Source organism: Pipistrellus kuhlii, unplaced genomic scaffold (assembly GCF_014108245.1).
Source record: "Pipistrellus kuhlii isolate mPipKuh1 unplaced genomic scaffold, mPipKuh1.p scaffold_m20_p_27, whole genome shotgun sequence".
In the NCBI taxonomy this organism is placed as follows: domain Eukaryota; kingdom Metazoa; phylum Chordata; class Mammalia; order Chiroptera; family Vespertilionidae; genus Pipistrellus; species Pipistrellus kuhlii.
The window spans coordinates 3,922,835-3,946,523 of NW_023425526.1; the positions used below are offsets into that span (position 1 = coordinate 3,922,835).

General features: G+C 51.1%; 1 long non-coding RNA gene across 3 annotated transcripts in view; it reads left to right on the plus strand.

The window, feature by feature from the left end:
• LOC118728000 overlaps positions 1 to 23,474 on the plus strand; it is a 57,494-nt gene extending 34,020 nt beyond the window's left edge. For 2 of the 3 annotated variants that reach the window (XR_006742672.1, XR_006742671.1), the window contains exons 3-4: positions 20,523 to 20,744; positions 22,475 to 23,474. This is a non-coding gene — a long non-coding RNA (uncharacterized LOC118728000). Of the gene's footprint in view, positions 1 to 4,309; positions 4,421 to 20,522; positions 20,745 to 22,474 lie in introns of those variants that run through there. The other variant, XR_006742673.1, reaches the window with a different exon arrangement.
• Positions 23,475 to 23,689: the final 215 nt, after the last annotated feature.

A 23,689-nucleotide genomic window follows, 5' to 3' on the forward strand; every position in this document is an offset into this window, starting at 1 on the left:
ACTCATGGGCCCACAGGGCACCGCCATCACCACCCACCGCACACCACGGACCGGGAAAGCAGGGCCGCCTTGCGGGAGCGCCCTGGCAGCAGGCAGATGTTTCCCAGGTCGCGAGTGCACGCAGGTCCTCCCTCCAGGTCAGGTGCTCTGCACCTTGTGGGGGTGGTGGTGGTGGTGGGGGAGACTGGGCTAATGCCAGAAAGCATTGGAGCTGGCACAGGGGGATGGTGGGGGGTAAGGAAAAGTGAGACCTCCTCCTCCCGTTCAAGGGCTGCAGCCGAGCATCTGACTGGTTTGTGTTCTTCTCCAGTAGGTGAAGCTGTTAGGCAACGTGGTTCCGGTGTCCTCCTCATGCCCGGCCTTGGGGACCAAGGGAGGGTCACCCGCAGTGAGCTGGGGAGGGACATCATGGCGATGCGGAAAGCGAAGGCAGGGGTGGGAGCCTGTGAGAGGACCTGTGAACCAACCAGGAAGGAGGAGCTGGGGCCATCAGTGAACACCCAGCCCTGGAGGGAGACCCCACAGCGAATGCCAGCTCGGACTCTCCCAGGAGGCACAGAGCTGTGCATGGGGAGCTGGTCAGGAGGCGGTCGGAGAGGCCAGTAGGCATGGGGCACGCCTGGCTCGGCGTGGTTCATGTTTAGGAGTCCGCTGTTGCCCTATGTGAGAAGTCCAGTACTGTGGTGCGTGTGGCTGCAGTGAGGGTGGGATGGCTCAGATAGCAGCATTAGACGGCGGAGCCTGAGCCGCACTGGTGTGAGTCTAGCTTTGCCGAGTGCATGCAAAGTCTATTGTTGAAAGGTGACGTTCCATATATGACTTTTAAACTTTGGTTTAGACTTCTATCACACAAAACATCCTTCATGTGGGTGAACTTTCTCCGGAAGGCCGTGTCACAATCATGGGGACACAGTCACAAGTCTGACACTGAGCACCGGGCCTGGGGTCAGAGCAAAGGTTAATGAGACGGCTGCAGCAGGGGTCTCGGGAAGCGCTTTTACACATGGTCACGTCCTACCTCTGGCCTCACCCAGCACGCCAGGCTGAGCTGGCAGCACCCCGCTGCCTCCCTGCCTGCATGACGGAGAAGTGGGGAGACCTGGGTCCTGGGAGCAGGCCCAGGAGCAGGGCCTGTGTCCGGTGAGCTGTGAGCACAGAGAGCCGCAGGGCTCCCAGCCTCAGGGCTCCTGCTCCAGGCCTGGTGGAGCAGGAGGAGCCCCTGGCTGGGGTCTGTGCACCAGCGAGACAGGGAGCAGGCTGCTGATCTCACTGTATGGCCCGAGCAGCCGCATCCCACACCTTATGGGCTCCCAAGCCTTGGGAGCTTGAGGGGATCGGTGGAAGGCCACCTCTCTCCTCCCTCCCAGTAATGACTGTTGTGGAGCGTGAGGGTTTGTAGGTGCCATCTCTCTGTAGATTAGCATTTGGGTCCTTTGTCATCTGGATCCCTTGCCTGTTCACCCCCTCTTCCTTGAACTTGCATCCAAGGAGTTTGCTGTGGTCACTAGAATCACCTTTGTTGTCTGAGGTTCAGAGAGCCGTGCTGGCATTTGGGACACACACGTGGCATTCAGACTCGCTCCTGTAGGTCTGTGTTTCCTCTCAGAATCCCACAGGGAGTTCTTGGGGCAACACCATTCCTTTGCAACTGAATTACCAGCACGTGGAATACAGTATTCCCTGTCTGAGCTTGAATGGAAGGAACCCGTCATCTTTGAGTCCTAGCTCTTCAGAAAAATGGCAGCTGCTGCCAGATGTGAGCTGGACACTTGAAATTGGCCAACAACTGGGAGTTTGTGTGAGGGAGAGAAACAGACATGGGCTTGGGGTTGGGTACGTGTGGGTTCAGGATCAGCTCTGCACCTACTGATGTGGGACTTTGGATTAGACACTTGGCGTGATCGCTCTGAGGCCTGTTTCTCCATCTTTAGGATAGGGTGGTACAGAGGCAGGCTCACGGTGTGCTGGTGAGGATTCAAAGAGGGGAATTTAAATGTCTGGCACACAAGGGAAACACAAGAAACATTAGTTTCTACGACCCTCTACAGTCAACAATCTAATGAATCCTTCCCCCAAATAGCATCCCCTTTAGAGTAGAATCCTACTCACTTTTCACCGTGGGACACCCAAAAGGATGTTAGAGTCCTTTGTTTGGTTTGTGGTAAGTTGACTTTGCACTTTAAAAGGGAAAAAAGGAAACCTGTAGTAGCTCAAACAATGAGCCTTTTTAAAGCCTGCATTGGACTCCAATTTCAAAGAATATTCTTATTAACATACTTTCTTATAAATAGAAAGCTACTCATCAAATATTTATAAGTAGTAGCCTGAGAAGCCAGTGCAGCACTGGGCCAGCCCTGGACATCTCCCCCGCGCTGTGGGGTGGCGGAGGCAGGGGAGCGGGTGGGTTTGTGGCCTGGTTTGGGGGCTCCGGCATGAGCCTGTCCTGGCCTGGTTCCTCCCGGCCTGGGCCTGTTCTGGAGCCTCTCAGACTCCCATGCAGCCGGCTTTGTAGGCGACTCCCTTTGAAGTCCCCGGGAGCTCTTTGAACGGAAAACTACACAACAGGGTTTGATGCAAGTAAGAGTCAGGTCTGGTGTACACGGGGGACCAGTGGTGCTTCTCACCCCAATATTAGTCTTTAGCTTGGGAAGTACGGTTTGGTTACTAAATAAAAGACGCCCCCCAAGAAACCCCACAATCCACCTCCACGTCCATTCGTGGGGGAAGCGATGAGCCTGCTGACTGCCTGGGAGTTAATTAAGCAGCAGATGCAGACAGTGCAGGCTCTGTTTTTCCTTTAAACAAGTCAGTAAAGCAAACATTCTCAATTCTGGGATAACTCGCTAAATAAAAGTAAACATTACCATCCTTTGAAATACCACTCGTCGAGTGTGATCATTTTGAAAAACATCTCCATTAGAGATAGTTGTAGGTATTTTTGGTTGGAAGTGCAATCGCCGATGGAGCACAAATCTGCAAATTTGTAGACAGGTTAAGTAAATTCTATCACTCACTGTCTTCCCCCTACCCCCAGTGGTTTTAAAAGTTAAAGTAATTTGCAAAGAAAATGTTCAATCTGAATCGGTTTGTAATATCTGTTAATGATCTTTTAAAAACCCCACTTATTCACAACTCCGTCCCTGAGGGAACACGGTTAGCGATCAGAAAAATGTCTGAAGTCTGAGGTGTCATTAGCTAGAATTTCTTTGAAATAAAAAGCCCTAAAAATAAATGATGTAAGGTACACAAGTGCACAGGACAATCACTTTGATGAATGATCTCGGTGTTTTTCATTCCTAAAAACGTGCCAGTTGAAAGTCAAGCTGCTAAATGACAGAGCTGATTTTGGAATTACACCAGTGTAGGCATACCTGCTCTGTTTATTTCACACATGTATTGAGACCACCCATATATTTCTGGGTTGTTGACCTAAAAACAGTTGTGTGAGGAACAATTTGGACGATATTCATTGTGTTTCCTTTCAGAAACACAAGGTGCTGCCTGAAGACAGGCCTACAGGTGTTGCCACCCAGAAGGAAAACAAGAGCCGTTTCAGTGCAGCCCCTGCGCCCCTGGCCAGGTGCCGGCGGAGGTGCAGACCTGCGCAGCCCCTCCGAGGGGCCAGTGTTAGGTAACGGAGCTGTGAAACGCTACACCAGAGCCAGCTTTCCTTCCTGGCCCAGCCAGCCAGGGTCTGGCCTGGAGGCCGAAGCCTTTGTAAGACAATCTTGGTCCGTGTAACCGAAGATGCCTGTTTGGCTACTGTAAATACTATAAGCAGCTTTTTTTTTGAGGGAGGAGTTGGATTTTACTAAACCATTGGCTACAGGTTAATTATACATTTCATTAGACAGCATTTCCTTGTAGCCAGTGTAAGTTTACCTTTAATCCTTCTTTATAAAATCAGGCGAGGCCCTTCGTTATTGTCATTATCTCATACATTGGGCCTTCAACTTTTCTTGTTTTCTCCTCACACGTTACTGGCTTCTCAGCTAACCTGCAAAGGGAACCAGTGACATTCATTTTCACCCCAGAGGAGGGAGCCTCTGGCACGGCCGACCTGCTGTCCTGTGTGGCTCTTCCTCTTCTGCTCTCCGGGCGACATCCGGGGAGCCAGCCGAGCACAGGAAACCGTGGACTGATTTTCATAAAGATCTCCTGTGGTATGTTCTGTGCAACCCCTCCATGTACTTCCCTTAAGAAATAGAAATCAGCATTTGAAACTTGTTTTCAAGCGTTCCTGGGGCTCCAGGATTGTGAAGAGCCGAAGCCTGGACTTCCCAGAGCGAAGACACCCGGGCACGGAGCACTGAGCCAGGACCCGTGGCTGGGACGCCTCCCCTCTGAGATAACCTCTGCCCTCATTGCTGACGCCGTGCCGCTGTGCTGTTTTGGAGCTGCTTATCAATGGAGTCCTAAGGTAGGTGCTCTTTGTCTGGTTTGAGTCTGTCAACATTATGCTTGTGAGTTGTACCTATGGTGTGGGTGTGATGATAGTTTGCTTCTTTCCACTGAGTCAGTGACGTACCACAGCTCACCTATGTCACCCTGGATGGGTGTTTGGGTTGTTTTCAGTTCTAGGCTGGGTGGACAGTGCGGAGGTCACCTCCCCACATGCCTTTGGCGGGCGTGTGCGTGCAGTTCTGTTGGGCCCACTGACTTCTGGGGAGGCACTGAGTACACCGTGTGACTGTGCTCAGCGGTAATAGTGTCAGCACCTTTCCGAGGAAGCTGTGTCCATTCCACGCACAGCAGCAGTGGGCGGGAGGCAGGCTGCTCTACATCCTTGCTGACATCTGGTGTTCTCAGTCTTTTTTATTTTGGTCTTTCTAGTGGTTTGGAGTTGAATCTTATTGTGGGTTTTATTTGATTCCAGGTTATTAATAAGTTGAGCATCTTTGCATGTATATTGGCCATTTGGCTCTTCTGTGAATAGGCCTTTCAAGTGTCTTGTTAATTTTTCTATTGTATTATTCATCTTACTGATTTGTAGGAAATACATAAATAATTCTATTGACCGTCATGCTCTCACACAAGATGCCACCCCATGTGGTCATAAGATGGCTACTACAAGATAGCCTACAGGGGAGGGCAGTTGGGGGGAACCAGGCCTGCAGGGGAGGGCAGTTGGGGGCAACCATGCCTACAGGGGAAGGCAGTTGGGGGTGAGTGGGCCTGCAGGGTAGGGAGGGCAGTTGGGGGGGACCAGGCCTGCAGGGGAGGGCAGTTGGGGGCAATCAGATCAGCAGGGGAGGGCAGTTGGGGCCAGCAGGGGAGTGGTTAGGGGGCGATCAGGCTGGCAGGCAGAAGCAGGAATGAAATGAGGATTCAAAGAGGGGAATTTAAATGTCTGGCACACAAGGGTCACACAAGAAACATTAGTTTCTATGATCCCCTACAGTCTAATCTAATGAATCCTTTCCCAAAATAGACTCTCCTTTAGTGTAGAAATCCTACCCATTTTCTACCATGGGACACCAAAAAGGATGTTAGAATTCGGGCCTAAACCAGCAGTCAGACATCCCCCGAGGGGTCCTAGATTAGAGAGGATGCAAACTTGGCTGAGGGACACCCCTCCTAGTGCATGAATTTCATGCACTGGGCCTCTAGTCTGGATATAATCATTTTTTTTTTTAGATATATTTATTGCAAGTGCCATATACCACCCTGAGCCTGACTTTTCACTCTTTATGGTATCTTTGGATGAACAGAATATTTTTAATTTTATTGTCATCTAATTTTCCAATTTTTCTTTACAGGCAATGCTTTCTATGTCCTTTTAAAGAAAACTTTGTGGTCATGGAAATATCCTCTTGTATTATCTTCTGGAAGCTTTATGGTTTCTTCTCTCCCATTTACATCTATAGATTACTTATAGGTTACATTGTATTTACTTGTAGACTATATCTATAATCCAATGACATTGATTTTGTATATATTGTGAGGTTGGGATCAAGTTACCCCTCCCTCCCCCCAAGATATCCACTTACCCTATACCATTAATGGAAAAGACTTCCTTTCCCAGTGTTCTGAAATGAGATTTTTCTCATAAGTTAAGTACTCACTTATTTATAGAATGATAATATGGCTTTTCTCCCTTATTCTGTTAGTGTGGTGAATTATTCAATAGGTTTTTGAATGCTAAACCAATCTTTTTTTAAATACATATTTTTATAGATTTTAGAAGAGAAGGGATAGGGAGAGAGAGTCAGAAACATCAATGATGAGAGAGAATTGTTGATCAGCTGCCTCCTGCATGTGCCCCACTGGGGATTGAGCCCGCAACCCAGGAATGTGCCCTTGACCAAAATAGAACCTGGGACCCTTCAGTCCAGGGCATTAACCCAATCTTGAATTTCTGGACTAAACCCAAGTTGGGCATGATGTATTATTTACTGAATGCATTACTGAATGTTTTGATAATATTTACAATTCATGTATGAATGAAAATTACCTATAATTTTCCTTTAGTATAATGTCCCTGTCAGTTGTGTTATGAAGGTTTAGCTGGCTCATAAAATCAGTAGAGATTTATCTTCTTTATGTTCCTTTAAAAAAAAAAAAAAAAAATATATATATATATATATATATATATTATTGATTTTTTACAGAGAGGAAGGGAGAGAGATAATTAGAAACATTGATGAGAGAGAAACATTGATTAGCTGCCTCCTACTGGGGATGTGCCCACAACCAGGGTACATGCCTTTGACCAGAATCGAACCTGGGACTTTTCAGTCCACAAGGCCAACATTCTATTCACTGAGCCAAACTGGTTAGGGCTCTTTATATTCTTTAAAAGCAAAAACACAAATGAGTCTAATGTAAATATGATAATGAAAAAATATATAGCTTGTCTTAAGTATATGAGTCAGGGTTCTCCAGAGAACAGAACCAATAGGATAGCTATAGATATGAGGAGATGTATTGCAGGAGTTGGTTAGCACAATTACAGGGGCGGGAGTCCCATGATATGCTGTCTGCGGGCTGGAGAAGTAGGGACACTGGTGGTGTGAGTGCAAGTCTGAAGGCCTGAGGATAGCGGGCTGGGGGCGGGGGGGGGGGGTGTGTGTGATCAGACTGTGCAGTGGGGGAGATAGAATAAGTCCTGGTTGGTTTCTGAGGGTCCAAGAACCAGAAGATTTGATGTTCAAGGGCAGGAGAAAATGAATATCCCGCTTGAGCAAAGAGAGAAATGCACTCTTTCTCAGACTGTCTGCTCTGTCCAGGCCTTCACCGGTTGTCATGATGCCCACCTCATTGGGGTGGCCCTCTTCTTCAGTCGGTCACCAGCTTACTTGCCAGTCTCCTCCAGAGCACCGCCCACACACCAGGAATAACCTTACCAGCTACCCAGGTGTCACCGAGCCCAGTCAAGTTGACAGAAAATTAACCCTCACAGTCAGTATTCACCGTATTCTTCCGTTCCAAGCTTTTGTTTATTTTAACTTAGACTTACAGCAGGAAACTGTTTCTGTGTGAGTTTTGCAGGGGAAAGTCAGTACACGCTGGACTCTCTTCTAGGAGTGTTCACATGGCATGCAGCAGTCTGCTCGTGGGCCCCAGCTGAGATTTCTGCTGCATGTCAGTCCCGGAACCATGATCAAGGCCCACCGGGGTGTGAGGAGAACCTGGAAGTGGGGAGCTTTGTAGACATATGGCAAGCATTCAGCTAAACACTTCCTCCCCACTGAGAATCTCCAAAGCCAATTTCATTTCCTACTTTTGACCACTTCATTCACTGTTCCACAGAGGTTTATAAAAATCTCCTTCAACACTGTAATCGCATACCTCACCCCATCTCTCCATTCCTACTTCACCTCTTGCCTGGGCTGTGGTGTGTGTGGGACACCGAGTCTCCGTTTCTTCCTCTTCTCTACATTGCAAGTACTCAAAATGGAAAACTGCCCCTTGGTCCCTGTGGAAAACTGTCTGGTGACTCTGCATTGCTTTACAAGATGCAGCCAAGGCTCATGGATGTGGCGCCCAAGTTCTTGGCCATCTGGCTCCTGCTTCTGACTCCAGCCTGTTCTCTGCCCCGCTCCAACCTTCAGCTTCGTCACCCAGCACTCCATCTGCTCGCAGTTCCCATATCACCTGGGATGGTTGGTGTCCCAGCTTTTGCGTATGCTGCTCTTTCTCCCTGGAACAGTCTGCCCATGTCTTTCTCCTGGATAATACATTCTTTAACAATCAGCTCAGGCCAGATCCCTGGGCTGCATGGTCTCCTTTCTGCCCGTGCCTCTGTCTCTGTGATCAGACTGTGACCTCCCTGCAGGGAAGCTCTAGGCTGTATCATCTGGGAGTGTCTGTAACTTGCTGTGTGCTGGTGGACAACAGGTGCTAAAAGACACTTACAAATTCAAACAGAAGGCACAACGCCGACCAGTTGACTAGTTTGAATTTCACTCCATCGCTTTTTGAAAGCTTGAGATGACATAAAATGGCCAAAATGTCACACGTGACCAGAGCGAGGCAGGGAGGCAAAGGCTATGGACAGTAGGCAGATACGATCTCTTCCTGTGTGACTGAACCCAGTCCAGGTGATTAAAAGTCTCTATGGTGGAGTCTGCTTTTTGTAGAATAAATGAGTAACAAGGCTTTTCTATAAAGATGGATTCTTCCAGAGGAATACATCTGAACAATTTACTCTAAAATTTAAATGAAAAAATAATCCTATTTAAAAGGCAAATTGACTGATATCCTTCTTTTCTGTGATTAATAAAAGAGTTTACACAGAAGCTCTGTAAGAAATTGTGTGAGAGGTTCAGGAGGATCATTAAAGTCTCTACTAGACATTCACTTTCACATTGTAAAATTGGCTATACTGTCAGAATGGTATCGCATAAAAACGGAGTTTCTGGGCTCTTACATATGAATGGTTTTAGTTGCACAGTGGTGCCATTCATTTTATTTGGACCATTTATTGCAAGTACATTCTAAATTTGGCCTTAATTATTTTTCCTTTCACAGAAATATTTTGTGGGATCTTTTTGAGCCCTGGCTACTTCCTTCTTGCCCCTTAAAACCGAATCCAGGAGCATTATTTTTGTTCTCTTCTAATTAAAATAATTGCTTAGTTTCTTTTAACTAGATTCATGCAGTTACTAGCCTAATGCATGGATGGGTGCCACGGGTGCTTGAGAAACAAAATGAAAAGTGGTCGTGTAGCTGTACATGCAGAAGGTCTGTGGTGCCAAGCACATTGTCTCCTTTGAGCCGGCGTTTCAGGAAGGCCTTCAGTGGTGCTGGCCCGCAGACCCCACTAGAAGACTATTGAGTGAAAGACGAGTTCTATTCTCTTTTTAAGTTTGCAGAAAACTCGGTGCGATTGTAAGAGGGCCCTTGCTAGCTGGGTATGGCACAAAGACCTGGGGTCCAGCTCAATCTCCCCTTCTTTGTCCTTCAGAAGAGTTGCAGTTGAGGGGAAATGCTCCAGGTTCCCTCTGTTAATCAGAGGATGGTGGAGGAAGAGGGATAACATGCCTGGGTAGATGTGTTAGTAAAGAGTTGTTAGAACCCTGCCTTTAGGAAGTGCTGAAATAATGTTTTTGACTTCAAGACTTTTCTCAGAGTTGTTGCAGCCCAAGGCTTTGCCAAACAAAGGCCCACAGGCTAAATCTAACCTGCTGCTGGCTTTTGTAAATAAAGATTTATTAGAACGCAGCTGCCCCATTTGTTTGTGTATTATCTACTTGGGCATTTGTGCAGTAGTGACAGAGACCTCGTGGCCTGCAGAGCCTACAAGATTTCCTCTGGCACTGTACCGAAAATGCTCGCTGACTCCAGATGTGGTCCCCAGTTCAGAGTGTACTAAGTGCCCGGGCCATGCAGAGCATCTAGTTGCAGGGATTTTCACAGTGACCCTCATTTGCTGAGGGCCTTGTCATGTGCAGGTGCACAGAGAGCAGGAAGTGAGAAGGGTTGGAAGTATGTAAGAAGGATTTGAGACAAGAATTCATGGTTTGAGAAAAGATTCTGCTGTTATGGTCTCAGTGGCAAGTAATTGATCAAGGCTGGGCTCCTGGAGGAGAAGGTGTGAACATGGCTGGCACCTCTCACCTGAAGTGCATTCTTATTAACTATTAACTCTTCAAAGTCAACATTGTAGACCTCTGCTTCCAGACTAAAAGATGGGCACCCTTTGCCACCAATTGGTTGGTGGTTGGGAAGGTAAAGTGAGAGAATGTAAGCTCAAGTATTTTCTAAACCATAAGGTGCTACATCTGTGATATAGAAAATATCTAGAAAACATTAGAATAAGTTCTACTTGGCGTGTGGAAAAATGAGACTCAAATAGCCATCCAAGATTAAATAGTAAGTCAACATAAGATTGAAAGCAAGGTCTTCTGGCTTTAGTGACTGCTCTTCCAGTATGCTACATGCTTCTCCCCATGGTTTCAGAAATGCTCAGCTCTTTAGTTAATTCATCCATTCATTCACTCACCATTCAACATTATTTAAGAGCCTGCCATGAACTGGAAAAAGAGCTGAAATTTCCAGGGAGTCTGATAACTATGAAAAGACAAGTTGGAAGGCTTTTAGAACAATTTTGTTCTTGGAGCCCTCTGGCTGGAATCGTCTAGAAATATATAGATTTTCCTCTTGATTTCTCCCATGCTGCTCAAGGAGTTGGCCATTATTTATGAAATGAAGCAAGAGAAAGTAGGTGGGATGGGAAGGGGAGAACAATCCTGCCACTCAACCAAATGTTGCTTGACATGCTGTTTTAGGTAGCATGTTTTGTGTGTGTGTGTGTGTGTGTGTGTGTGTGTGTGTGTGTACCCATCTGTATGTGTACAAACCATGAAAGGAAAGAGAAGGAGAGACACTGGAATGTTGATAACAGATTGTCCAACAATTACTCTAGGTTTGGGAAATTTGAAAGCTAAGATTTTTGTGCATAGGGTCCAAGGGAATTCTTTCAGAAAAAAATTTCAGATAGGAATTACCAAGTTAAATTACAAATCTTAAAGAAGCCAGATGTGCACTTGCTTCACCATATTGTTCATTACAATCTCTGTTCAGGCCATATTTTTTCAGTGAGTTTTCTTGAATACTGCATTTGCCTTCTCACGGTAAGAGAGCTGAAACTCCAGTTTTTCACTGTTTTTGGTACTTTCCCTTTTAACAGTGAGGTTTGCCAATACTTCCTTATATTCAATGTCATTGGCTGTTGGTTCCCTTCAGGTTTATCTGGGAATCTAAAAGTTGTATGATTCTAAGGTGCCAGTGAAGTTGTCCCATAAAAAAACAACCTTCCAGAATCTTCAATTTTACAACTGTCACCTGCAGAGACCTCTATAGATAATCTTGCTTTATTCTCCTCTTTCCTCACCTAAGTTGTCATCTGGGTGGTGTCATCTGAACCTGCGATTTACCCACAAAGCTGTGCTGCTTCTCAGATGTGCCAGGCCCAGGACCCTGCTGTTTGAAGAAATGTAATTTTTCAGCTCACAGGAAGTATATTCACAGCAGGACTTAGTGTGGTGCAGGCAACCTTTTCTCTGTAAGAAATTTGTGAGCATTAACTCATTTATTTAACTTTTCTCTAATAGAATGAATAGTCTTCCAATTACTGTGGGAAAACCCTTCTTTTACTAATTCCAATCTTTAGCAGCTATTCTACTGGAAAAGTGTCACCATGCTGCAGATGGTTTGTAGAAGGAAAATAAAATGTTCAACATGGTGTAAAATTCCACTGAAATGGTGAAATAGATGACTTCCGTTGCCTCAGTGTATATTTTTAAGTGATTCAGCGATTCTGTGAACACTGTAGGAACTGCTATTGTAACACTGCTACTATCTAACGTGACTATGCCATGTTCTTATAGTTTACATATATTACGTGGGGTTCTCCAGAAAGGAGAGCTTGAGGGAAACTTCATGGCTGTCTCTTCAGTGGAGAGTTCACGCCAAGAGTGGGGGAGTTGGAGGAAGGGAGTGAGGCAGAGGTCATAGGAGCAGGACAAGGCTGTGTGACGGTGTGGTCCCAACTTGGCAGAAGGTGGAACAGATCGCCCGATCCTCTGGACTGACTACTGGCCTGCGAAGAAATGTCTGCATCCTAGTTCCTCCAGCCTGTGGCCATTCCCTCATATGCCAGTCTTTGCAGATGCGATTAGGGTTTTGAGATGAAGTGATTAGCTTGAATTATCTGTGTAGGTCCTAAACCCAATTTCAGAGAGGAAGGGAGAGGGAGAGAGATAGAAACATCAGTGATGAGAGAGAATCATTGATCAACTGCCTCCTGAGCATCTCACACTGGGGATCGAGCCCATAACTCAGGCATGTGCCCTGACCTGGAATTGAACCGTGACCTCCTGGTTCATAGGTTGATGCTCAACTGCTGAGACACTCCATCCGGGCATAAGTGTCTTTATAAAGAGGCAGAGGCAGTGGTTGCGGAGGTGTAGTCACCAGCCCAGGAAGGTCAGCAGTCCCCAGGAGCTGCAGGAGCTGAGGAGGGGCCTCCAGCTCCGAGGAGCACTGCTGCTCCCCGCTGCACCTTGCTGAGGGCCTGCAGTACTGACTGTGGACTCTGGCCTCCAGTGCTGTGGACAGTGCATTTCTGTGTGTAAGCCCCCACGTTTGTGTCAATTTGTTACACAAGAAACTACACAGAGACCACCCTCTCAGCACGAACTATTCGGTCTCAGGGTAGACTGATTGGGAAGGAAGGGAAAAGAATTCATTTGCCGGTTCCAACCTGTGATTAGCCTTCGGACGTACTGATGGGACATGGACACCCTTCCCCTCCCCTCTAGCCGCCCCTGCCTGTGTTGGCCCTGCGTATTGCTGGACAGGGGAACAGGCTGCATTGGCTGTGCCCTATGAAGTCACTGTGCAGACACTGAGGTGAAACAAGGTGGTGACGGTCCTGAGCGGTGCGGCCAGGCCCCCCGAGAGGTGGTGTGTGAGGGGTCTGCAACCATGGTTCCCGAGGTCTTCCGCACAGCCCCGAGGCAGGGGCGACGGATTGCCTGGGCCAGTGCCTGCCCTGCTTGGGACACTGCGCTTTGGGCTCAGCGTGGCTCAGGGTGTTCATCTCTCTCAGAGGCAGGAGCTAGCACGTCTGCCATCACGGGGACCATGCTTCCTGCACATGAAATCAGGCTCGTGCTTACACATGAACGCTCTCTCCAAATATCCCAAGACAGCCTTTATCCTTTCTTCCTCGTCAGGCAGGCGCTCCCGTTTCTCAGCACTGGCCTTGTGAGGCATCTGTCCTTGTGACTGTGTGCCTGCCCGCTCACAGGGACACAAAGCTGCACCGACCCCAGGCCTGGTCTGCTCAAGCCCACGGCCGCCTGGCCTTCCTGGTTGTTACATCATTATGTAGCCAGATGGTATTTTTATTTAAAGTTTTGGCAAGTGCATCATTTTTAGTCGTACTACACACAAGGTTGATGAAAATGCCCTCTTCTTTCCAGGGGTACAGGGGTTGTAGGTTAATACCCAAGGTGCCTAAGATCCCAAATAACTCATTGGTTTGCAAGTGGTGTTACCACATGACAGAGATCAGAACGTCAACCCACATCATGGCACACAGACTTCCAATTTTATTCGTAATTGAGGTCAGCTGGTGAATCCTACAGGGTAGTACCCATCAGCCATGCCAACTGAGATGGGCTCTTAGCCGTCCTGCCCTGCCTCGGCCCTCCTTCCACAAAACGGCCATCAACCTGCCATCCACAACCAAACCCGGTTCCTTGGCAGGCACTCCCTCTGCCATCTTGGGCAGCACGAGCTTGGCTTCTGTCTCTGGTCCAGGCCAGGCCTCCAGGAACTTCTGCGAGAAGAAGGGCCATTGCCGTGGACTAAACGGGCCAGTGTGAGTGGGCACCATGTGTCCACGTGTCTCCTCATCACAGCACCTCGGCAAGGTAGATACAGAGTTCAGATAAAGAACAGTATTACAGGGAAGAAATGAAGGGTCGCTTCAAAGTCACTTTCCCAAGGTGGCTGTGAGGCAGACCCGAGGTTCTGACTATGGCAGCCGACTTCCTGCTCCACCTGGTGGCAGACAGACTGCTTTTGAGGCTAAGAAAGGGCGGGGCCTGAACCTTTCCAGAGGGCGGATGGAGCAGTGGTTCAGCTCTGAGGTTCCCCTGGGTGACGGGGTCTCCTAGTACCACGCATGTGGTCCCAGCCCCCACAGCCCACACACATGGGCGTGCTTTTGTTTGCTTGTTTCTTTGACTCATCAGGTCCCTGTGGGCCCTCTGAATCCTGGGCCACACGGAGGCCCCATGAAGGCCACGCAGCCTGTGAGTGGGGTATGAAAGGAAGCCTTCGGCGCCTGCTTTGTTGAATCTGGTTCGTGTGGGGGAACCAATAGCATCTGAACTTCTCTGGGCTCTCTACCCAGACCCATCTGTTCTGGAATCTGGGTGGTAAGTATTTTATGGAACATTATGCAACCTTTTACATTTAGCTTCTCTTCTCACCTTTACCTCATTCAAGCACCAGCCAGGGCCTGCCCCCTCTGGGAGAAGGAGATGGCTGTGGGAGATTTCCTAAGCTGACACCCTCACCCCTCGACACCCCTCTTCTAACTGCAGTGGGGGCTCGAAAGCTACGGCTTGTTTTCCGGACCACCCTCCACAGTGGAGCAGGCGATGTCCCCAGGGCTGACCGGGGTCTGCTGTAGCCGCTTTCATTTCCGCTTCTTCTCGCTCAGATGAGGGGGCAGCTGCCCTGCTGAGTGGGCCTGGCTGGAGAGAGGAAGAGCTTGCGTCTAGGACTGCATGTCTGAGCCACGCCAGACTTTCTGCTGTGCCCCATGATAAACCTGTGTTTGGGCAGCCTCCATTGCTGGGTTCCTGGGATGGCTGTCCACGTGAGGTCTCCCCCAGGATCTGGCTTTGATTTGCTATAGCTTTGGATTTTAGGGGACAGAAGGACCGCAGGCCCAGTGAGAGAACGAGTCTGTGGGGACACTTCATAGTCACGATGGTGCGTGTGGAGGGAGAGCTGTGCTGGCTCTCTGTCACCTAAGAAGGGACCAGGGCGAGACAAAAGCGTGCCCAGGGCAAACCGATGTCTGGGAACGAGGGACTGAGTAACATCTCAGAGCTTGATGAGTAGACACGTGACATCAAACACAAGTCTTAGAACTAAAGGTCCCACAACATGGTCATGACTTAGGGGAGGGTGAAACCCCAACACTGAGTTCCTGCCACTCTTGAAGAATGCTTTTAGATAGGAATTATAATGACTTATAAAAATGTTCATTTTTAATCTACCTGAGTTGTGGACCAGATTTGTATGAGGATGGTTAGAACACAGGGAAGCAGTCTTTGAAAGACTTAAGGGTTGAGTTGCAAGGGGGAAGCCCTTAGGCGGTCCTGTCCATCCACTCAGGTGGAGCCTGCACTGGACAAGGTCACAGGGCAGCGGTGTTGGGGGAGGTGGCACTGCCAGTGGCCAGTTTCCAGGATCTCAATACTGTCCTCCGTGACTGACCCCTGTTCTCACAGTCTGTGAAGTGCGTCTCAGTTCCAGGGCTGGCCTCCCCTCCCCGGGGGTGGATTCGGGATAAGATCTGGGGAGGGTGGGCAGGGAGGGTGTTGTCTCTCTGTGCTCCTGGCGAGGCTGCTGAACAGCTGAGGGGGCGGGGTCTGAGCCAACCAGTTTTATGTTGGAGATGAGGATAATTACGCCAGATCATGTCCTGCCTTTGGTAAAGCCCCGCTTTTCCGATTTTCTACTCAGCCAAATTCAGTCCCGGAGCAGCAGGTCCTGGTCTCAGAGTGGCTGCCTGCTCTGCTGCACCTCCCACACCTAACAGCCATGCCACCTTGGGCACGTCATGTTGCTTCATGCAGGTCTGCGTTGCGTGTGGGAGGAGCTGCTGTGGAGGGCACAGGCCTCGGGACAGGCTGGCCTGGCACCACCAGGGACCAGTGGTAGGCGATCAGTGTGGGCATGAGCTTCCCCCCCGCCCCCCACACACACCACGGCCCGGAGACCAGCCTACTGTCCCCAGGGCCAGGCAGGCCTCTGTGAAGGAGCCGCAGCGCCAGATGCAGAGCTGACACTTCCCTCCACTGAGAGCGGGAGCAGCAGCCCCTTCCACAGCTCCACCCACCGCGCTGGCCTGGCTTCCTGCATCCTATGTGGGAGGAGGACACTGTGTGTCCTGAAATCTCATCGTTGGTCCCTGCCCTGGGCCCTCTGCTCACCTGGCAGGGCCTCCACATGGCTGAGTTGTACTGAGGGTCAAACCCCCAGTCAGAAAGCCAAGTAGAGCTGGAATAAACCTTTGCAAATAAAACTCCTAATCAAATCATTCATAGTTACACTGTATTTCCTTGGCTCTAACAGTTTACCCACTGATGACAATGGTTATCCTCCTCCTCGGGGTCCTCACGGACCCCCCTCTGCCCAGGGACGCTGTTTCCCTCTATTGCACAGAAGACTGTTCCCTGTGCTCCTTCCTTCATTCATGTGCCGAGACCCACTTCCGGGGGACAGAGACGATCTGAGGGCGCACCTGATTAAACTACCTGTTGTTTTAAACCCATTTTCACAGAGACTTTTAACGGCTCAACTCATTACAGTTATATCTGTGTCAGTGGTTTCTGCTGTGCTGTTGCGTTTGTGTAGGGTGTGTGTGCACTCTAACACAGTGATCCCTTGTGAGGATCTGTGTGTCTTCAACAATGTGAAACCATTGCAGCTTCAAAACACAAGGCTGGGCAGTTAAGCAAATCACACGCACAGCTGTGTAACACACCAAATATACAAATTACATTAAAATGAACAAGTACAAAGAAACAGTATCAACCAAAGGCTCTCCCCGAGTGCCAGCCTCTGCAGGCTGAGGGCCGGCAGGTCTCTCCCAGGGCATTTTCCTAACGTTGTTGCATCAGCAGCACCAGGGGAACAGGCCTGAGGCCGACACGCCATTCTCAACCACCACTGTCGGCAGAGCCTCCGTTAATCTGTGAGCTCCTTGCCCCACTTTACCTAAAGAATAATGCCTCTCCCGGAATTTCACAGAAATCAATGGCGGAGTTAATTGGAATCTGGGTCCCTGAATGTTTTCTCTGTACTGAGTGATTGCTTGGCTTCTGAGAGTGGGTCTGACTCAAAGGCCGGCTTTAAGAGAGCGAGCATGGTGAGAGAGAGAACGTAGAGGTAGGTAATTCCCCAGACACTGAGAGGTGCTGTTGACATTTAGGATTATTTCCTTTGAAGTCCTACTTGGGGGCTAAGGCATGAGAGGAATGACCGGGCATCTCCAAAGCCCAGGCCCTGCTCTGCGTTCCAGGACAGGGCGGGCAGGCCTTTCCTCCCGGCCAGAGAGCCAGAGGGAGAGGCGTGGGAGGCCTCACTGACCCCTGGGAGTGGTTTTTATTTTAATGCCTCCCCGTTTCTGATGACCAAGGTATTCCTATCCTAGGACCTTGGGCTTGTCATTGGCTTCTTAGCAGCAATACTTTTATATTCAAGCATTTTACAACCTGCACAGTGAACTCGGCTTCCCTGGGTTCTCACCGCAGGTGGCTGGGGCAAATGGGACGGACCTTCTCATCTTCACTTTGTAGGAGAAGAAGCGGAGGCTCGAGTGGGCTGGGACTTCCCCAGGTCATCCACGCAGGATGGTGTGGGTGCGCCCAGGTTCCGGCTTCAGGGGAAGAGAGAGCGGGTCGAGGGCCAGGCACTTCCTTGATGGAGCTCCTGATGGTGGGCTGGGCCGGCTCACCCCAGCCAGGGGGACCCGCGAGGCACTTCAGCACCCTCGGCGGTGCCCACCCACCCCCGGAAGCTGCTATTCCGAATGCTGGTCCGACTCTCACAGCTGGAGCTTCCCGGCCTCCGAGACCGCGGACTCCAGAGGCATCTGGTCACGCTTTGCGAGGGAGGAAACGCAGCCGCTGGCTCCCCAGCCCGCAGTCAGGGGCCTGATTATCCTCCTCCCGATCTGGCTTCCAGGGCTCCAAGTGGGATCCGTTTTCTAATTAGTTAATGTCATTACCTGTCATCAAATCCAGACCATGCTGGTTTCCAAAACCCGCCGCGGCCAAGAAACCCACCGCTGACATCTCTCCACGCTCAGCAGAGTTTCTTTGGTAAGCCTGGCCACTCTCCCCTCATTGCTAGACCGCACGTCTTGTATTTTTAAAGCCAATTTAAAATTCTTCGGTCTGCTTGCTAAAACCTTTATTCATATCCAGCAAAGCATAATTTTTTCAGCAAATCTTACGCCCACCTTACTCTCCTTATGACGTTGTTAGGTTTTGTTTTGGGCAGAGTGGCCAAGATAGGAACGGCTTACCTTCGCAGGTACCGCTGCGGACTGTGCTCACCGCCTGTGACCTGCTGCTCGCCCTGCTCTCTCCTTGTTAAGTACGGGGCCAGTGGCTCTCTCCTTTCTCCTCTCCCGCCTTGGCACAGATGCGCTCTGAGTGCCCGTGGCCGGCAGTGCTGTGGCCCAGCGGGGACCAGGCCAGCCGACGCCGGCTCCCCCACTGGCTTCTGTGCTAGGGGGCGGGGGGCCGGTGGGCAGAGCGTGGAGGGGTCACGTGTACAGCGTGTGGGCTGCATTTGCCCAGGACCGCTCTCCTCCTGCACCTGCAGTGCCCAGCCCCGGGGAGGGAGTCAGTGCAGGTGGCATCAAGGTCTCCTTTGCCCTCGGGTCTGGCAGGGCAGGAGCCAGAAATTGAGGCACCGGGAGGTGAGCTCCTGCCCCTCCTGAGGACCCGAGGGTGACACAGCTGCTTTTCTGTCTGTGGGAACCACCCTTCCCTGGCCGCTTCGAGCCAGGGTGGTGATGCTCACTGGGCTCCTTCACCCCGAGGACACTCTGCAGATGGCCCAGGCCCTGTGCAGCCTCCCTGGTCGGTCCCCACGTGAGCGTGAGCGGCCGTCCGTTTCCCAGCGGGACAGGCTGGAGCAGTGCGTGGCGAGGGTGCCGCTGGGTCCAGGCCCCCTGTCACCGCCCTGCTGTCACTGACGGCTTGGAACAAATGCCAGCAGCGTCGGGCTGCACTGCTCCCCATTCAGGCACTTCTCGCCAGGCCACGCAGCTCGTCACCATCGCCCGCCCCTGTGCGTGTGCGTGTATGTATACGTGTGCTTGTACATGTGTGCGCGTGTGTATGGGTTCGTGTGTGGATGTGTGTGCGTGTGAGTGACAAACATCTGCCCCTTCGTAGACCAGCTCAGAAAGCTGCCCACGCCTCAGGAAGACGCCCTGGCCCCCAGTGTGGTCCTCGGGAGCTCCCACCCAGCCCTGGCTCTGTGCTGGGACCCCCATGAGAAAGTCCTGCTCAGGAATCATCTCGAAGCCTTCTCTGGTTTCGTCCATTTGAAGAAGAGGATCTTAATTTCTTTCTGAAGGATATAGTGTCAACTGAAAAATTTTTCTTAGTTATGAAACGAGGCATATGGACACAGGGAACCTGAAATCCAGAAGTTAAAACACCCGCCTAACTCTCCTACCTCCGCCTGCGGACACGAGTGCATCCAGGAGCTTCCATGGGGGAGCGCCTGCGCTTCGCCTGCCCCTCCGTCCGTGGCTGCCCGTGTGCACCTGCCCTGGCCACGGGCCCCAGGCCACGCCGAGCCCTCCGGCCGGCAGCTCATCGCTGAGGTCGCGAGTGGACCTGGCTCCGTGGCCGCAGCTCCTCCTCACTGTCGGGAGCGCGCCCATCGCCCATCACCTCCTCTGGGAGCCCGCGCGCCCTGGGCCGGGAGGCTCACTCCCCGGCCCCTGGAGACAGCGCTGTGCGTCCTGCCACGTGAGGTTCCCTGTGCACAAAGCCCTTGAAATGCCGGCTCCCCAGTCCCCGTGCTGACAGGAGTGAAGGGAAAGGGCAGCGTCTCAGCTTCGTCGCCTGCGGGTGCTTGCTGGGTGGCCCTCCTCCGAACCGGCGGAGGGGACGTGGACTCAGCCACGCCCGGGCTGCGGGCACAGGGGCCACGCGTGGACGCGCTCCGGGGCCAGCGTTTACGCGCAGCAGAGGAGCTGAGCACAGCACCGTGCACTGGAAACGCACTCGGGAGGCAGTCACGGTGAGGTGGTTAGAGCCTCGGTTCCCAGCAGCCTTTGGGAGAGAAAACAGCCGGCCCAGAGGGGTCCCCAGGAAACCGGCCGGAGGAGCGGGCGGCATGAAGGAGCTATTTAGCTTTTCTTGGAAAACGGCACGATTCTCGGAGGACCGGGAGGCTACGCATTCCCCGGATTTTTGTCAGGCGCATGTGCCAGCCCACAAAGTGCTGGAACCCCACACGCGGAGCCTGGATGGGTTTCAGCTTCAGTCATTCAGGTGTTTGTGGCATAGAATAAACACCACCCAGAAGGCAGCATCCTGAGTTACCAGAAGTTCCGTGTGTAATGTAATTTTAGGCAACATTCTCAGCTTCCTCTGCTCAGGGACAGTAAGTTAGTCATTCCGTCCACATAGCAGAGTGGGTTTTTTTTTTTTTTTTTTTTTTTTTTTTTTTACTATTTAAAAAAGAAATTCTGAGTCAATCAATGTTTGGGATTAATCTGCCCAATTTATTTCCAGGGTCCTGACCTCCACCCGACAGCTCCGTGGCTCCCGTGGAGTGGATGCCCGCTGTCCCCGGAGCTGGATGTCAGGGGCTGCAGCACGGCGTGGGACGGCCACTCGGGAGCTCGCAGCCTGGCCGAGGCGCCTGGACAAGGGCCTGGGCGCAGTCCCTGCAGCTGCCGCCCCGGCTTGTGCTGAGGACACCAGGAGGCCTGCCTGTCTGGCTCCTCGCTTCAGGTCAGAGCGGCGGGTACTCTGCTCAGTGCTTCCTGCATGTCCTTCGTGCACAGCGAGTGAAGAGCGGAAGGGGAAAGTCTAGATGTAAAAACAAAAATGCATTTGGATGTTTCTGGGCTCCAAATCCAGCAGGAAGGATTGGACTGGGCTGGTGGCGTTGGTGCCCAGATGGGGCGCTGCCTGCCCCGAGGCCCTGCTGCCCCCGCCGGTGCCCACAGGCTGCAGGGCCATGGGGAGCCTGGGCCAGAGGTCTTTGTCTTCCTCTGGGATGGAGCCTGCACAAGGCTGCGCCCCCAGATGGGCCTAGGAAACGTCCTCCTGAGAGAGACGTCTGGAAACTGTGGCGAGCCACCAGCTTCCCCAAAGCCACCTCCACTTTCTCCTTCGACACGAAGCCAACAAGCTAGAGACCCCACTTCCGAACGGAGGCTGAGTTACTGCCTCCGAAATGGGAGTAGAAGTCATGTGTGCAACTGCTACTTCCTGTTTTAGCTGGAAATCGCTCTGCCTGGACGTCCTGTGGTCTGGGACAGGATGGGCTGGTGACGCCATTGAACCAGGCAGCGGAGCGGGCAGCAGCCCTGGAGGCAGGTCAGGCCTCTTCTTCTCGGAGAAGCAGGCCGCCCGCAGCGTCCCGAGCAGGGGAGGCAGCCCAGCCCTGTGAGCCCCGCCTTGTGGGACCTGTTTGATTGAAGAGCAGAGGTTTTCACCTCGAAACATAGTGACCACGCCTGGGCGGGGATGTACAGCACCGGCTGCAAGCCAGTAGCTCGCATTTCTTCATTCTGCCTGCTGTCCTTCCTCCCACACGTGCTCATGGAGCATCAGCGCTGTCTGAGCGACACGTCAGCTGCCGGTGATGGGAAGCCTCAGAGCCGAGGCCCTGTCCTCTGAGGCTCGCATCCTCTAGGGCAGCAGACAAAACAAGCAGGTGGGCTACTTTCTGGAGAAAGAATGGGACCAGGTAACAGTTTCTCTCCGCCGGCTACAGGAGTCCTAGCAGGGGAGGCTGGGAAAATGTACAAAAAAAAATCACAGCAGAATTTCTTTAACCACATGGTATTTGAATTCAATGAAAAGTAGTAAGTCTCAGTGGTTTAAGAGTCAGGGGGATGGTCCTAGGCTTACGCTGTCCATTTCCACACGCTGGAACGCTGGGTAGGAGGTGAGTGGAGCCGGTGTGGGTGTGGGTGTGGGTGTGGGTGAGCTGTGGAAAGGAGTCTTCCTGAACTACAAGGCACCTCCCTTCTGTGGGCTGTGGGCCATCGGCCCTGTGGCCCTGGGAATTTCTACCTCTGGGTTAGAGATAGTAAAGCAGAATGGAAATATTTTTACTCAAAACTTCCCAGACCATTAAAGCTACCTATTTTCTGAAGCAAGTGAGATTCATATTTAAGAACTGCGGTTTCCTTCCATATTAATTTTTCTAAGTGAGATTTTGGATCTTACAAAGCAATATCCTGATTCCTTTTGAAATAGCTGTTAACAAGCAAGTTGTTTCTAGAAGGAAACGACACGGTTTTCAGACTGAGATGTCAATGCAGTGATGACTGGGTTTCCGCTCTGAGGGTCCCTTCCCCTCAGTTCAGTGAGATGTCTGCCACGTCACTCCGGGAAAGCTTAGGTGGACAGTGTGTGGACTCGTACACAGATAATGCACATTTCCGAGGATTTTAACTCTGTTCTCAGAAGTAGGACATTTTATTTCCCTCTCTATTTTTTTGACAGAGAAGAAGAGATGGCGGGGTTTGAAACAGTCCATGCCAAGGACATTGTCAGACTCCTCTTTGTTGGCTGGGTTTCCTGCATATCTAAGAAATCTAACAAGGGCCCAAGTTGGAGCTTTTGCACATCAGGAAATGGTTAGTGTGCCCCAGTCTCGCCTTACAGACCTGCCGAGGACGGAAACCTTCCTTTCTCTTCCCTCCCCCGCCCCTCCTCCCATCCATCTCCACCAGAAGGGTCTCTGGCCCAGAGGGTTCCCTGGGAATCAGGCCATGCTTGGCTGCCCCTGGAGAAAGGCCGCCCCTCAGCGCAGCTGCTCCCTTCGCCAGGAGCCGGCTCTCCCGGGGCGGGAGGAGGCGGGAGGGAAGTGCGGGGTCAGCGTGGCTGGGTTTCCTGTGGCCAGGGGTCCGCGTGTTCTTTCTTCCTCTGCCCCACAGGGCCGGGAAGGGGCCCGGGCAGCCCCATCAAAGGGCCTGGCCTGGAGCCAAAGCCTGACTTCTCCCTGTGCGGCTGGGCCAGGAGCTGCCGGTTCCCAGGGCTCCATTTCTGCCTGCTGAAACCGATAGGGAAGGTTAATGAGATTAACATGGCCCGGCACTGCGGGCTGCCGAGGAGGAGAAGCCCTGGATGAGCTGGCCGCTGTGGAGATGCCGGCCAGGCCACGGCGGCTGGGAGACGCCATTGTTGTCAGTGAACCGTTCGGAATGGCACCGGGCAAACTCACCAGTGCTGCCCCTTCAACGCTGCTGAGGCCGAGAACCAATGAATGGATGTCCTATTAAGTTTGCTCCCAATTTTTCACCAGTTTGGTCCAGTACTTCCTGCCTTTCCAAATATATAGTGGTTGACATTTCCTGGGGTAGGAAAAAAAAAAGTCTAGTTTATGATAAAATGTGGTAAAATTAAAAGAAAATAGTCAAGTACAAAAACTACACCCTGCATCAAGCTTAAAGATGAAATATCTCTTTGGATGGAGATTTCCTGAATAAAATATTGCTTAGAAAAGTGGAGGGGATGGCAATGTTGGTGCGTGTGTGTGTGTGTGTGTGTGTGTGTATTTAAAAATGCGATGTAAGCCCAAAGAGGAAGAAATTTGAGTAGATCTATAAAAGCACCACAATTTATGAGAGTTTGGAAGCCAGCTTCTTTTTAAGGGGCAGGTTCCTAATTTCCCACATGCAAGCATGGGAATTGAATAGTAAATCCTCCTCTCGCAGACA